Source organism: Melanerpes formicivorus, unplaced genomic scaffold (genome assembly GCF_026170545.1).
Source record: "Melanerpes formicivorus ecotype bairdi unplaced genomic scaffold, bMelFor1.0.p_v2 SCAF_4, whole genome shotgun sequence".
NCBI classification, from domain to species: Eukaryota; Metazoa; Chordata; class Aves; order Piciformes; family Picidae; genus Melanerpes; species Melanerpes formicivorus.
In genome coordinates this window covers 19,822,315-19,835,642 of record NW_027142356.1, presented here as the reverse complement: position 1 = coordinate 19,835,642, position 13,328 = coordinate 19,822,315, and the positions used below count along the sequence as shown (strand labels likewise).

The window sequence follows — 13,328 nt, the reverse complement described above, 5'->3', positions numbered from 1 at the left end:
TTGCCTCCTAATCTAAGTAGATTTCACATAAATGTTCCCAAACAGACATTTTCCTTTGGCACATTTCTTAATGTAAAATTTTCCACTGAATCTTTGATCCTAAGGATGAAGCTGCATGCTGATATATCATCTGAAATTATCTTTCACATTCTGTTGATATAAAGCACTACAACAGCCAGAATGCTTCAACAACAGCACAAAAATTTCAGACTGTATTTGCAACTGCAATATATTTACTAGTAACAGGCAAAAAGGTTTCAGGACGTTGTTAAGTCAATTCCTCCAACATACCATGAATTACATTTGCACTTCCTACTGAACTGACATAAGAAGATTTTCAGTTTTAGCCCCACCTTCCAAATTTTTGCATACTGCTTCAGTAACATAGGATAACAAAACTATAAAATTATTTTGATTGGAAGTGACTGCAGCATTTAATTTGGTCCAACTCCCACCCAAGGAAGGGCCAGAAGCATCACACTGCCTGTGATTTTGAGTTGAGCTGATTACAAGATAATTTTTGGCTTTGCTTATTGAGCCACTTATACGTATGTGTAATCTGAATCAAACCGTCTTGGCTAGAAAACGGGTGACTGAGCCTTTGTGAAAGTTATGTCAAGACAACTTGACAATTACTTTGGCTCTTCTATTCACAAAGTCTGTTGTTCTGTCACAGAGGAAGACTAGGACCATCAAGCAGAATTTGATTTTTAGCTGTTTTGACCATCTAATATTATACTTTTCATAATCTTTTTGGAGGCAGACATAAAGTCATTGATTCCTAATTCTGTTACTATGTAGTAAGCATTTTTTGGCCATGAGGTACAAACTCATACTGTATTAGGTACAGCATGGCCCTGTAATAGAAGAAATTAAATAGCAGCTTCAGTGTTTAACAACCAGCATCAGACATAAACGCAACAGTGGTTACAAAAGGACAATGGCATTAGCTTATTGATTATTACATAACAGCTTTCAATGTAAAGCAACAGTCAATGAACTGTAAAAGAGCATTCACGACATTCTGGGTAATGAAGTACACTTATGTTTACTTCTGCCAAACAATAACCAAAACCTCAGTGTATCTTAAACCAACTTTTTTTTCTGGACAAGAATTGACTGAGAACTAGGCATTATCATCACCATTTGTCTCAGATGCAACACAAAACTGAACTTGTAATTTTCTAAATCAAGCACTAAAAAAAAAAATCAGAAAGCACAGGCACAACAAAAACAAACAAAGTTATGATAGTCAGTATTATGTACAATCTAAACTTGGCCAACTTTCTTGACCTATCAAGTCTATTGTGTATAAACAGCCTTCAGCTCCCTTCTTAATACAATTATGTTCACGTAATTACAGGCAGACCACTGTCTCTTTGTCTCCACCCTACTCTATGGCTACTGCTTTGGAATCCATTGGCCACATCAGAGCAGAGGAGGCTGTAATGTTGGGGATGTTTCCTGTGATGTGCATTGGTGGCTGAGTGGAGCATAACCACGCTCTTGCAGAGAGTAGCATGGGGAGAACTCACCAGGAATTCATCCTGTAAGGCTGGACAGGAGTGGGAGGGAAGGTCCAAAGTAGGAATCTGGTAAACATTCACAAAGGATCTACCTTTCCCCAGAACCAGAAGAATAGCTGCCAAAAAGTAATTTATTACAACTAATACAATTTTGTCAATGCTATTATTCAAACAATTCTTTCTCAGCCTGTCTTCTTGCCTGCAACTTTTCAGTGCCTCACCTAAAATTTGGGAAAGCTGGACAAACATAGACAGCCAAAGAGTTCAATAATACAGATGAAAAAGAAGTGTGTGGGGGAAATGTTTTCAAAGATGCCATTTCTTCTGATGAAAAAGGATTTGGCAAGCTGTGTGTTTGATATATTTATTTGTTTACCTGTCTCAGTGAGAACTGGGTAGCTGGGGTTTTGAGAAGCAGAACAAATCAAGAGAGGCGTCTGTTCATGTATGTGTAAAGTCTGTGAAGCTGATTCTTAGTCTATGACAACTGCCAGAGAGAGGCATAAGGAAGGAATAAGTAACTGAAGTTCTGGAGGGAAGATGCAGAAGGGAACAGAGGAGGTGAATAAAAGTACTAAGAGAAGTTGAGGATTCCATGTCTGATACAGTGAAAAGAAAAAAAAGCACCACCAAATGACAACCAAACCAACCAACCAAAGAAAACCCCAAACAAAGAATGAGAAATTATACTTTTGCTATCTGAAGATGAGGAAGAATTATCCAAGCCACTAGCAACTGAGGAAGATAATAAAAAGCTTTTTTCGTAGGATAATATATCTATCAGGTTAGATAATTTGCCAGCATTTTAATAAATCTCAGAATAACAGGAAAATAATTGGAAAGTCTAAAAGAAGGTTTTTGAAATATTCATAAGATAAAGTTAGGTATCCTAGCTAAGCTGCATAATTTGATGCATATCCCTGGGAAATAATAAAACAGATTATATGAGAACCAGCTACAGAAAACCATGAAAATAATGCAGTCAGCATGGGGCTATGGAAAAAATGAACTCTGAGACAAACCTAGTTTAGTTTATTTTGTTTTATTAGAAAACCTTGCTGAATGTAACTGAGTATCAGGAGGGCGTACCTTTCTTGGAATAAAACCTTACACCTAAAGGAAAAACAATGTCTCTGAAATAAAACAGTATCACAGTATCACAGTATCACAGTATCACCCAGGTTGGAAAGGACCTCGAGGATCATCGAGTCCAACCTGACACCGCAGACCCCATGACTAGACCATGGCACCAAGTGCCACGTCCAATCTCCCCTTGAACGCCTCCAGGGTCGATGACTCAACCACCTCCCTGGGTAACCCATTCCAATGCCGAATGACTCGCTCGGTGAAGAACTTCCTCCTCACCTCGAGTCTGAACCTCCCCTGGCGCAGCTTGAGACTGTGTCCCCTTGTTCTGGTGCTGGTTGCCTGGGAGAAGAGGCCAACTCCCTCCTGGCTACAACCACCCTTCAGGTAGTTGTAGAGGGCAATAAGGTCACCCCTGAGCCTCCTCTTCTCCAGGCTAAACAATCCCAGCTCCCTCAGCCTCTCCTCATAGGGCTTGTGTTCAAGGCCTCTCACCAGCCTTGTTGCCCTTCTCTGGACACGCTCAAGTGTCTCAATGTCCTTCTTAAACTGAGGAGCCCAGAACTGGACACAGTACTCAAGGTGCGGCCTAACCAGAGCAGAGTACAGGGGCACTATGACCTCCCTGCTCCTGCTGGCCACACTATTCCTAATGCAGGCCAGAATGCTATTGGCCCTCCTGGCCACCTGAGCACACTGCTGGCTCATATTCAGGTGGCTGTCGATCAGCACACCCAGGTCCCTCTCTGTCTGGGAGCTCTCCAGCCACTCCGACCCCAGCCTATAGCTCTGCATGGGATTGCCATAGCCAAAGTGCAGCACTCGGCACTTGGACTTGTTGAAAGCCATCCCATTGGACTCTGCCCATCTTTCCAGTCGGTCGAGGTCCCTCTGCAGAGCCTTTCTACCCTCTAATTGACTAACATCTGCCCCTAACTTTGTGTCATCTGCAAACTTGCTGATGACTGACTCTACCCCTTCATCCAGATCATCAACGAATATGTTGAAGAGGACAGGGCCCAGCACTGATCCCTGGGGGACACCACTGGTGACTGGCCTCCAGCTGGATGCGGCACCGTTCACGACCACTCTCTGGGCCCGGCCCTCCAGCCAGTTCCTAACCCAGCACAGAGTGTAGTGGTCCAATCCACAGGCTGACAGCTTAGTCAGCAGTTTGCTGTGGGGGACGGTGTCAAAGGCCTTGCTGAAGTCTAGGTAGACCACATCCACAGGCCTCCCCACATCCACCAGGCGGGTCACCTGATCATAGAAAGAGATCAGGTTGGAGAGGCAGGATCTGCCCTTCCTGAATCCATGTTGGCTGGACCTGAGCCCTTGGCCATCCTTCAGGTGCGCAGTTATTGCTGCCAGGATAATCTGCTCCATCACTTTCCCTGGCACTGAGGTCAGGCTGACTGGCCTGTAGTTTCCAGGTTCCTCCATCCGACCCTTCTTGTGGATGGGGACCACGTTGGCCAGTTTCCAGTCATCTGGGACCTCACCAGTGAGCCAGGACTGGAGGAAAATGATGGAGAGTGGCCTAGCTAGCACATCCGCCAGCTCTCTCAGCACCCTAGGATGGATCCCATCTGGTCCCATGGACTTGTGGATATCCAAGTGGCTCAGCAGGTCCCGAACTAACTCCTCATGGATTTCCAGGGTATTACTCTGCTCCCCGACCCCAACGCCCAGCTCCGGAGACCACTCGTCCTGAACTCCTGCCTTGCTGTTAAACATTGAGGTAAAGAAGGTGTTCAGGACCTCAGCTTTATCCTCATCCTCAGTAACTGTGTTCCCCTCCAGGTCCACTAGGGAGTTCAGGTTCTTCCTGCCCTTCTTCTTATTGTTAATATATAACATATAATAATATAACATAGTTGTTAATGTAGAATCATTATTTTGCAGGCAAATTTTGCTTTTGCTTGATATAATTTCTGATACTCCACAAAATTTTCACATATGATTTGGATGTAAATATGTTTCCACATGACACTCAAGTACGGTAAAGTCGCTATATTAGTCAGTTGCTCATTGAAGCAAAATGTGTTCAAAGATAGCCAAGTGTGAAATCCAGCAACTTTACATGTGAATGAAGAATACAGTATGTGCATAAAGTAGATTCATTATCCTGGAAAGTAGTGACTATAAAGGAATTTAGGAATCACAGCAGACATGAAGTTCAGGATGAGATCTGAGTCTAATGAGTCAAAAAAGAAAAGAAAAAGGAAGACCAATGGCCCTTGTAAAGTCCTTAGAGGAATATACTTCATAGAGAGAGTGATTGCCCATTGGAATGGGCTGCCTGGGGAGGTAATGGAGTCACTATCATTGGGGGTGTTTAGAAGGAGGCTTGATGGGGTGCTTGGTACCATGGTTTAGTTGATTAGATGGTGTTGGATGATGGGTTGGACATGATGATCTCGAAGGTCTCTTCCAACCTGGTCTGGTCTGGTCTGGTCTGGTCTATTCTATTCTATTCTATTCTATTCTGAAAGAGGTAAGAATAGTGCAACATTCTCCTATGGACGTTGCACATTGAGGAGAGGAAATTAAGAATACTAAATGCTGGTTTATTTCCACCCTTCTGAAAAAGGAGTATTAAAAAATTAGGGGTACAGAAAAATCTGAAATTACTTGATGGATAGAGACAAGAATCTGAGAGAGTGCAATAAATACAATTGAGATACTACTTACTTACAACATATATATATATACCTGAATGGAGAAAATACACTGTTCAGTAACATTGTCCTTAATTTTTAATTAAAAATAGTTTGGGTTTTGTTTGTTTGGTGTTTTTGTTTATTTGTTTTTGTAATACTAGATACAAGAAACCATTGCAACAAATTACCACAGAGATGATGATTTTCCTTTGGTGGGCATCTCCAGGGAAAGATTATGCTCTTTTTTTTGTATGATTTGGCCAAATACAAGAAGAATATCAGATTCATTTTCTGGATCTCTGGATGACTCTCTGATTTTTTAAAACATATAGCACAGACAGAAAGTCAGACAAGGTGTTCTAGTGGTCCCTTCTAGCTGTAACTATATGAAATACTGCCTTTTGGGCTTTGTTCATACAATCAAAATTGCTTAAGTACAGTAGATTTTAATCTTATACTACTCAGCCGTTTAATGCTGGGATTTTAAGAAGCAGCCAAGTGTTTAAAAACTTATGAAGTTAATTGTGATTTGACACAATATCTTAGCTCATACACACACAATAAACACAAAAAGAAAAAGTATCATGCAAAGATCTGTCATTCTGTAAGCCTGAGCTTTAGAAGACACTTCTACTTTAAAGAAAAAAAGCTGTTAAAAAAAAATCTTACACTGTTTGTGGTCTTAATTAATTATGAATTTCACACAAGTTACTACTAATTTATACAACTACTGATACACACACATATATATAGAAAATAAACATTCCCCTTGAAAACACATTGGAAGTTCCTGAATTACTTGTATAATATTACAACTAGGAGGTGGTGGCATCACCATCATTGGAGGTGTTCAGGAGGAGACTTGATGGGGTGCTTGGTGCCATGGGTTAGTTGTTTAGGTGGGTTGGATTGGTTGATGGGTTGGAAGCGATGATCATGAAGATATCTTTCAACCTGGTTTTATTATTATTATTATTATTATTATTATTATTATTATTACATCAGCTATAATTTCATTCAGGAAGAAAGATGTTCTAAGACTGGGATAGTCATCCCTTTGAAATGTATTGATCTAAATTCTAATTTATTCTAATTCTAATTTATTGATCTAAGTTCCAGGCCCCTCAGTTTAGGAAAGATGTTGACTTGCTGGAATGTGTCCAGAGAAGGGCAACAATGCTGGGGAGGGATTTGGAGCATAAGCCCTATGAGGACAGGCTGAGGGAGCTGGGGTTGCTTAGCCTGGAGAAGAGGAAGATCAGAGGAGACCTTATTGCTGTCTACAACTACCTGAAGGGAAGTTGTAGACAGGTGGGGGCTGGTCTCATCTCCCTGGCAATCAGCACCAGAAGAAGAGGACACAGTCTCAAGCTGCACCAGGGGAAGTTTAGGCTGCGAGTGATTTGCCATTGGAAGGGGATTCCCTGGGAGGTTGTGGAGTCACTATCACTGGAAGTGTTTAAGAAGAGACTGGATGGGGCACTTGTTGCCATGATTTAGTTGATTGGATAGTGTTGGACGATAGGCTGGACTCAATGATCTCAAAGGTCTCATCCAACCTGGTTAATTCTATTCTACTCCAAATGTAGATCAGGGTGGAGAGGTTGAAGAAACAGTGATAGATCATGAAGACCTGTTCAGAACTGTTACCTGCTTGCACATAGGAAAAATCAGTAGCAAACAAATCTTAGCTTGGTTGTCCAATAACCTAATTGCTGCCTTTTAACTACCTTATGAACCTGTCTATACTTCACTACTGTTCAATATTAAGAACCTTCTCAGAACACCAGTCTCAGATTATTGATTCTGCTTTCACTACCAGGCTGGACTTCGTCAATGAGGAGGCAAGAGTTAACTGTAAAAAAGTACTATTTACCCCATTTGTCAGAAAATAGTATTGCAAGTCACTAAAGACAGCTTTGAATGGCACAGGTTAGTAGATTGGAAAACCTAAAAAAGTTGGTGATTTATTAGACTTGTAACAAAATCTCCTCCAGTGGTGTCTATAGGCTCAGCATAACAGTGACATTTCACAACATTCATATTAGTAAAAGAGTTTGTTGGAGGTCCTCAGTACAGCAAATCAGCAAGTGCTCAGATTTCACTGTCTTTCCTTCCCCCTTCCCCCTCCCCCTCCTTCATAGTAAAGGAAATCTATGAAATCTGAGTAAAGAACCCTGGAATACACTACTCTCTTTTATGGTAGCTAAAAGCTACCTTTTAGTTTTCTAAAAGGACTCAAAAAATACAGCCATTCATAATCAAGTGATAAAATTGTGACTGATACCAGCATACTGTTAGCCTGTTTTTTATTATTAGGCTGTTGGAAAACAATTGATATTTGAGAGTAACTTCACTTGTCCCAAATGATTTATAGAGAGATGGTGGTGTATTTAACGCAAAGTTTCCTCTCATATAGATTGATATGCAGAAGCTCCTTCTCACTGTTCATTAATCCTGATTAATATTTATGAGAAACTCAACCCTCATGTCTCTTCTATGCAGTGAAATCATGCACAATAGCAGACAACATAGGAAGCCGTTTGTCAGAGTGCATATTGGAGTCCTGTGCAACTCAAGTCTACAAGACATGAGAGTAAATCTTCACATTTCCTGCAATTTATTTTATAGTTAATGCAAGTGGGAATCTGTAGCCTGTGGGCATATCACTCCAATTGAAGTAAATGCAAGAACTGTGAAATCTGAGGCTGTTTCTTTCTTCACTCATGCCATATGAATGAATAACAAAAATTCTAATCCCAGAGTTTCAAGATTTCCAACCATACATTTTGACAAATAATTAAGAGAAAAGGGTTAATCATATTTAGCAACTCTGTCACATTTTCAGTATGAGCAATATACTGGGTTTGGATGGGACTGAGTGACTTTTTTTCATACTGCCTTGTGTGGTGCTGTGTTTTGGATTTGTGAGCAAAAGTGTTGATAACTCCCCAATGTTTAAGTTATTGCTCAGCAATGTTTGCACAGCACCAAGGACTTCCCAATTTCTCACTCTCCCTGCAAACAAGCTGAGGGTAGCCAAGAAGCTGGGAGGTGATACTACTGAGATAGTTGACCTCAACTGACCAAAGGGATATTGCATGACATATAACATCATGTTCAACAATAAAACTCCTTCAAAAGTAGCCATTGCTCCTAATAATAAATTATTACTTCTTTTGTCTCACAATATACATTCAAGATCAGAGTTTTTAGAAGTGATTTTAAAATGTTCTAAATACATTTAAAATATGGGATTTGGAACTGCAAGCTTGCATGTAACACAAAAAATGATGAACAGTAAGCCCATGAATTGTACCATTCTTTTTTTTCCAAAACCAGTTATGATAATTATCACTATTCTATTTCTCTAACTATTGCAAATGAGTTAATCTGAAAAAACTCTCATTTACAAGCTGAAAAACAAAGGAAGCAAGTCAGGTTAATGCCCTACCAAAACTACTACTCTGTCTTTTGCCAAAGTATCAAATGTGTCAGAGTACAAGAAATTTTTCAACAAGTGGGTTTGGAAAAACTTGTTCATGAGAAATTGACCATCTTTGAGAGGTAACTTATGTAAATGAATGTTCGGCCCAGATTTTAATGCTACCAGTTTTGGAAATCTTACTGGGCATTGTTGTTATCCATCCACATTACCAGTTTTTACAAGTCTTACTGTCCTCTCCTCACATCCAGTTTTCACATTATATTTCACAAACTTTCCATCACCTTAGGTTCCATTGTTTGTGATACTTACAAATGGTAAACCCAAATTTTAACAGAAATCCTCACATGGTATATGGCAGACAATTATAGAAAAAATGTGCAAGTTCAGAGCATGTTAACACAACAGAATTCATATAGCTAGCTTCATTTTACTGTTTAAAATACTTCAATAACTGCCCCTCAAGGTGGTGTGCTACTTTCAAATCAGATCCTGTCCCCCTATTACTGTAGAAAAGTAGATCATTAAGTTTTTGAAAAAATAATGTTGGGTTTACATAACATTCCTGTCAAGATCTTTGCCACATCTGTTCATCCTGAGTATCTCTGATCATTGACCTTATTGCTGTCTACAACTACCTGAAGGGGGGTTGTAGACAGGCAGAGGTTGGTCTCTTCTCCCAGGCAGCCAGCACCAGAACAAGAGGAGACAGTCTCAGGCTGCACCAGGGGAGGTTCAGGCTGGAGGTCAGGAGGAAGTTTTACAGAGAGAGAGTGATTGCCCATTGGAATGGACTGCCTGGGGAGGTGGTGTAGTAGCCATCACTAGAGGTGTTCAGAAGGACACTTGACAGGGTGCTTGGTTGCATGGTTTAGTTGGTTGGGTGGTGTTGGATGATAGGTTGGATGCGATGATCTTGAAGGTCTCTTCCAACCTGGTCTATTCTATTCTATTCTATTCTACTCTATTCTACTCTATTCTATTCTATTCCATAGTACAAGGGGAAAATTTTGGTTTTGAGGAAAGAACAAGAACACATTTTTCCTGTTAAATATCTTGTTATTCTTACATATCTGATACATTGTTATTCTTCCTATCTATGCCAAAAAAACCCACAACCAAACCAACAAACAAAAATGCTTTGAATGTGACAAAACAAATTAAAATGTCTCTTCAGAGCTTCCTGCTATGATTTCTGTGAATTTGTTCCATAACAAGAAGCTAGATTTCAATAAATCAATTACAAAATGTACTTTTGAAATGCCACTTGTAGAATGTGTTATGTATTGGTAGTGGTAAATGAACCTGCCAAACAGAAATTTGACTGAAGTCATAGGGACTTCATAGTTTTATAGAAAGTTTTCTGGTTACATCACATTTATGTGAATAACTCCTCATCATACCAGTAATACCTAAGCAATTTTTTTTTTCCCTATTTTTAAGTACTGGGGAAAGGCTTAATGAGAAACTTATTTCCAGTGTAAGAAGGTCAGTAATTCTTGCCTAAACTTCAGAAGTGCTGCATCCTAATATCCCTTTTGTATCTGGAAAGAATTTATATTGGTCTCAAACCAAAATACATAGTCATTATTCATGGAAGTTGTTGTATTGTCCATCCTTCTCTAAACACAGTTGATAGTTGCATTTCATAGTTAACGTAATGCTGATTAAAACTGACAATGATTTTGCTACCATTTTGCTACAACTGCATATAGATGTGTAGCAAAAGATCATAAAACATCTAAGAACTCCTCTGTATTCAGACCCATCTGTCATCTAAATACTACATGACAAGGGAGGGATAAGAAGGGGAAAAAAACCCAGAACAACACAGTGCTGAAACTGCATAAATAGAACTTTGATTTGATTACTCCCAGTCTGCAGAGTTTTAATGGAGGTGTGTACTGTTTGATTAAAAAAAATGCATGCTAAGTACCATACATATGCATATATGTGTATGTGTATACAAAGCAGGTATAATATCTCAGTACGCAGTTGTAATATAGGGAGAAAAACACGTATTAGGGTATCCTTATTTTGACTGCTTTTTCTTCTAATACCAGAAGTGGATGAGGAAAAACTATTTTTACCTTCCATATTATGGGTTTCAGTCCTAATGCTCAAAATGGTTTTACTGTTCTTCTTTGCACAATTCTGTATTTTCCAAATTTGCCTATAAGGAGCCCACTGATATCTTTTCAGGTCAAATGGTTGGATCCTTAAAAGTTATGACCTCTCCTTTTCCTCTCATAGAATCAGCAAGCACTCCCCATTTAGGATTAAAGGGAAATATTTTCATGACACAGCTGATAAATTGGATAGCTGAATGCTCATATTTCAGTGTCATATAACAGAATTGCCGTGTTAAATCTCAAGCCACACAGAGCTGAATTTGGGATGACTCTGATAAGGATTTCAAGTAATCCACCTTAAAATTAAGAAAGGTGTGCTTTAGATTAAGTACACACACAAAATGAATACACTGCCATGATGGCTAGTGGAATTTTTAGTACTGTATTTTTTATAATAAGTTTCTAATATAAAAATGTTTATAAACCAGGAAATAAGAAATGACAAAACCAACATGACTTAACCTTGTCTTTTCCAGGGCACATGAAAATGTCAATCTGATTATAATCACAGCCTTACTGCTTTTGAATAAACACAACAAAATAAATGTATACTGTCCAAGTATAGCTGATCTCCCCCTCTATGATCATATCTGTATGCAATAAAGAGGTTGAAGAACTGTGATTATAAATTTTGAGCCTCGATACAACTCCTCTTTACAGGCAGTATTCCTTTCTCATCAACAACTACATTTATGCATAATTATGGACGTCTGCATATGAGCTAAACATCTCAGCTGCTATTTTTATAGCAAAGACCTAGTCCATACAATCAACAGAGCCTAGGTGATTTGTTAAGATGAGTAGTGCCAAAGCCTTACAAGGAGTAAACAAAATTGTGTTCTGAAGTCCACTACCTGTATAGACCAGATTCCATTAAGTATAGTAGAAGTTAAAGTTTACATCCACAGATACACTGTATTTTCACATCTAAATCTAAGTGCCTAAAAATCTGAACTTCACACTCACCCTAGGTATTCTATCAGAACATAAACATAATATTGAAAACCAGCCTTATAAAAATTTGCACAGATTTGGAAAATTGATGACTGTGTCAGGATGTGAGAGCTACAATTACGCTTGAAATGTGACTGTCTATTTCGGCAGGCCATTATAATAAATTCAGGTATCACACACCTCTAGTGGTTATTAAAGCTGCCCTTTGTAGTCAGGTATCAAAATGACTGTTTATAGGAGTAGCTACCAATGCTAAAAGTGTCTCGATAAAGAGAAGTGTGTTGCATAAGTCTCCATGCAAAAGAGAGCTAAAAGCAGAGAAGATAACCCTCTCAGAATTTTCAGGGATCCCTGATAATAGTTTTCACAGCTCTCAAAGGGTAGCTTTAGCAGAAAACCTCAAATTCATTTTGCTTTCCACAAAAAGCGTATTTTTTCCAACCATAATGATAAGTTTCAATATTTTGTCAAGGCTAAAGACTCAACAAAAGTGAAATAAAAGCTCTTCAGAGTCTGCCTTTCATTTTGCTCTTCTTACAAATGAATTTTCCAAATGCCACTGTTTATCACTGTATTCTAGTGAGTTGAAATTTCATACCATTATCAAAGTATTTGACATAGTTTTAGAACTAACACCATAGTCTACTGCAAAATATCAACATGAAATTACATCATACAACTTTTATCGTCTCTCATTTAGACAAATATTTTTCAAGAAAGAGTAAATATAATGGAATGTGGCTAGTAATCCTAAATTTACCAATTTGAAAAGGTTACAGATATTCTTGGGCTTAAAAGGTTAATTTTAAGATTATTTCTGCTTGTGCACACAGCAACTATGAAAGCTATGCAAGGGGATGGTACACCACCTACAGGAAGGGTGGAGAGGAACTTTTCATAAGGGTGTCTAGTGATAGGACAAGGGGGAATGGTTTTAAACTGAAGGAGATTAGATTTAGACCAGATTCTAATAAGTTCTTCAGTACAAGGGTGTTGAGACTCTGGAATAGGATGCCCAGAGGGGTTGTGAATATCCCCTCCCTGGAGGTGTTCAAGGCCAGGTTGTATGAGGCCTTGAGAAACCAAGTCTAGTTGAGAAGTACCTCAGATGCTGGCAGGAAGGTTGAAGCAGACGATCTCTGAGGTCCTTTCCAACTTAAGCCATTCTATGATTCTCTCATGGGACACTTGCAACACATGTATTTACAATGTACTTCTTATCTATTGCAAATTGTTGTTCAATGATTACAGCATTCACAAGAAAATAATCCAAGAAATTTTAGGACAAAGGAAAGCACCCTAATTTCTAGATTTTTTGAATCCAGGAATATATGAAACTGTGTTACATCACAAAGGAACATATTCTTAGCAGCAGTGGGTTTGAGCTGGCAATAAATGTATTTTGCTTTCTTGTACCTTGTACAGAAGAAGGGCCAGCACTTCAGTTAAAACAAACAAGCAAGCAAACAAAAATAAAACACTCCATCAAAACTAACAAAATCCCAAACCAAATAAACTATTT

At 39.0% G+C, this 13,328-nt stretch overlaps 1 protein-coding gene across 4 annotated transcripts in view; it reads right to left on the bottom strand.

The window, feature by feature from the left end:
- FSTL5 (follistatin like 5) overlaps positions 1–13,328 on the bottom strand; it is a 254,115-nt gene that overhangs the window by 3,156 nt on the left and 237,631 nt on the right. The window lies entirely within an intron of this gene.